We start from the raw sequence: 3,937 nt of genomic DNA on the forward strand, positions 1-3,937 counted from the left end.
CCACCCCCACTAGGTACTGAAGAGACAGCAACCAATCCGATATGCTGGGGAGACTTCCCAGTCAAGAGGCATTGGCCTTGGCCTGGGAAGATGAGTAAGAGTTTTTCAGAAGGAAAAAGCAGGGAAGGGCAGCCTTGCAGAGGACAGCATGCACACAGGTCAGAGGGTGATGGCACGAGCAATGGCGGGTCCAGTGTGGCCACAGCCAGCAGTGCCACTGCCCACAAGGAAGGGGAGGGGAGGCCAGGACCCCCATGCCACAGGTAAGGCCACTGAGGCAGCCCCGGGAGTATGAGCTCCAATTTGAATTCCAAGCTCAGGAGAGTGCCTGTATTTCATTCCTCTGGTCTCCTGGTCTGCTCTCTAGAAGGGTTCACATTCCCAGAGGGCTGGGGTATGTGCCCAGGGAGACACTGTGGTATGGACAGGCTCTGAGGGCTAAAGCAAAGAGAGGACAGCCTGGAAGCCCCATGACATCTGAGTCATTCCCAACATTCCATTTGCTTATTTTTAAATCGGAGTAAAATTTAAAATAAATAAATAAAAGAAGTTCTCCATTTGAGCCATTTTTAACTGTATGGTTCAGTGGTATTAAGTATGCTTATGTGGTTGTGCAACCGTCACCACCATCCATCTTCTGACCTCTTTCATCCACCAAAACTGAAATGGAAACTCTGTGCCCACCACTTCGTTTGCTTTTCAGAACCTTCTAGAGCATCTACTCTTTGCCAAGAAATGTTGCAGATGTAGACTTTGAGAGATACAGATGATTATCATGCTCAGGGCCATGAACTATATAAGAGTGATATTTGTTGAGCCACTTCTATAACCAGGGAGTACTTTTCATTATATTCAGTAACTCTTTTCAGAGGCAGAAACCCCTGACCCTGACTGGCAAAACCCATGTCTGCCAATCCCCAAGACCCATGATGTGCAAGGGTCTTGCGGGAAGACCAAGAGTTGGGACATCCAAGGAAAAGCAAGTGTGAAGTCAGGCCGGCGGGAAAGCATGTTCTGTGTCAGCCGGCACTGGGTGTGGGCTAGGGTGTAGGATTTCCCTGTTGTTTCTCCTGGGTGCTCAGACCTGTCATGACTCTGCCATCACTTGACCCTAGGTGCGAGGGTTCATCCCAGAAATTTTATGCAATTGACTCATGATTTCTCAGGTTTTCTGAATCCTGGCCTAGAGTGATTTCCAAAGAGAAACCTCCACCATTTCTGCTTGTCTTGCCTGCCTCGTATTTACCTTTCTAGGATGGCCTTTCCCACATTTAGTCAAGTCCGGGTTCAGGCCCACATGCAGGCTACAGCTCCTCTGTTCCCCCACGACTCTCAGGATCTATTTGGAGTCTCCTTGCCCGGATTTCCAGACCCTGGGAAAACCAGACCGGCCCCTTGACCTCCACCCTCCCGCACAACCTGGGCCAGGTTCCTCTCCTCCCTGTCCTGAGTTAAATCTTAACCCTACTGTATACCACAGGTGTAGCTTACTGAAACGTAAAAATGGGGGTAAGGATTCATACTGGGTTGTTAAAAGGATAAAGTGCAAAAGCCTTGGGGACTTTGCACCTACCGTGTTCTATGCCCTAGTGTTCTTTGTCTTCCCTGTACACACAGCCCACCCACCCACTAAAACCATACCCTCCGTGAGGGTAGAGATGTTACTTGCTTTGTTCACTGAGATGTTCCTAGGACTTAGCACAGTGCCTGATGTCTAATAAGCACTCAGTTAATATTGGCTGGATGCAAAATGGATAATATAAATAAGCTGAATAACATGAAATAACTTTTTCAACCATTAAGAACTGTACAAACAATAATTACTCTCCCAGAGAGTGGCTCCCCTCCATTATGCTCCGTTAAAAGCCAATAAGTTGGCCAGGCATGATGGCTTACATCTGTAATCTTAGCACTTTGGGAAGCTGAGATGAGAGGATTGCTTGAGCCCAGGAGTTTGAGACTAGCCTGGGAACCATAGTGAGACCCTATCTCTCTCTTTTTTTTAATTATTATACTTTAAGTTCTGGGGTACACGTGCACAATGTGCAGGTTTGTTACATATGTGTACATGTGCCATATTGGTGTGCTGCACCCATTAACTTGTCATTTACATTAGGTATATCTCCTAATGCTGTCCCTCCCCGAGCCCCGCACCCCACCACAGGCCTCAGTGTGTGATGTTCCCTGCCCTGTGTCCGAGTGTTCTCATTGCTCAATTCCCATCTATGAGTGAGAACATGCGGTGTTTGGTTTTCTGTCCTTGCGATAGTTTGCTCAGAATGATGTTTTCCAGGTTCATCCACGTCCCTATAAAGGACATGAACTCATCCTTTTTTGTGGCTGCATATGATTCCATAATGTATATGTGCCACATTTTCCTAGTCTATCAATGATGGACATTTGGGTTGGTTCCAAGTCTTTGCTATTGTGAATAATGCCGCAAAACATACATGTGCATGTGTCTTTATAGCAGCATGATTTGTAATCCTTTGGGTATATACCCAGAAATGGGATGGCTGGGTCAAATGATATTTCTAGTTCTAGATCCTTGAGGAATCACCACACTGTCTTCCACAATGGCTGAACTAGTTTACAGTCCCACCAACAGTGTAAAAGTGTTTCTATTTCTCCACATCCTCTCCAGCACCTGTTGTTTCCTGACTTTTTAATGATCACCATTCTAACTGGTGTGAGATGGTATCTCATTGTGGTTTTGATTTGCATTTATCTGATGGCCAGTGATGATGAGCATTTTTTCATGTGTCTGTTGGCTACATAAATGTCTTCTTTTGAGAAGTGTCTCTTCATATCCTTTGCCCACTTTTTGAAGGGGTTGTTTGATCTTTTTCTTGTAAATTTGTTTAAGTTCTTTGTAGATTCTGGATATTAGCCTTTTGTCAGATGAGTAGATTGCACAAATTTTCTCCCATTCTCTAGGTTGCCTTTTCACTCTGATGGTAGTTTCTTTTGCTGTGCAGAAGCTCTTTAGTTTAGTTAGATCCTATTTGTCTCTACAAAAATATTTTAAAAACAGTCAGGTGTGGTGGCATGGGCCTGAATCCCAGCTACTCAGAAGGCTGCTGTGGGAGGTTTGCTTGAGCACAGGATGTTGAGGCTACAGTGAGCTATAATCGCACCACAGCACTCCAGCATGTGCAACAGAGAGAGACCTGTCTCAAATAAATAAATAAATAAATAAATAAATAGGGGAAAAATGCACCAATATTGTAATTGCCTCTGTCCCCAGGTGGGGGCTCCTCAAGGGCCCTCCCCAGGAAGTATTTCTCTGGATGACCTACCTGGGGCAGAGGAGCCAGAATATGGAGGATATGGCTGTGGTGGGCAGGGACTTAGTCCTGTGTCTTCCCCACCCAGTGCAGTCCCTAGAAGAATGCCTGCTGCATGGCCAACACCAGCCAGGAGCTGCACAAGGACATCTCCCACCTCTACAACTTTAACTGGGACCACTGTGGTAAGATGGAGGCTGCCTGCAAGTGCCACTTTGTCCAGGACACCTGTCTCTATGAGTGCTCACCCCACCTGGGGCCCTGGATCCGGCAGGTATGAGTGCCATTCCCACAAACATGAACTTCATAGCTGGGTGTAGTGGCTTATGCCTGTAATCCCAGCACTTTGGGAGGCCGAGACAGGTGAATTACCTGAGGTCAGGAGTTTGAGACCAGCCTAGCCAACATGACAAAACCCTGTCTCTACTAGAATACAAAAATTAGCCGGGTGTGGCGGTGGGTGCCTGTAATCCCAGCTACTCAGGAGGCTGAGGCAGGAGAATTGCTTGAACCTGGGAGGTGGAGGTTGTAGTGAACTGAGATCGTGCCACTGCACTCCAGCCTGGGCAGCAGAGCGAGACTCTGTCTCAGAAATAAAACAAACAAACAAACAAACAAAAACAAAATATTAACCTCAGCAGAGGGCAGAG

Source organism: Colobus angolensis, unplaced genomic scaffold (genome assembly GCF_000951035.1).
Source record: "Colobus angolensis palliatus isolate OR3802 unplaced genomic scaffold, Cang.pa_1.0 Scaffold424, whole genome shotgun sequence".
Lineage (NCBI taxonomy): Eukaryota > Metazoa > Chordata > Mammalia > Primates > Cercopithecidae > Colobus > Colobus angolensis.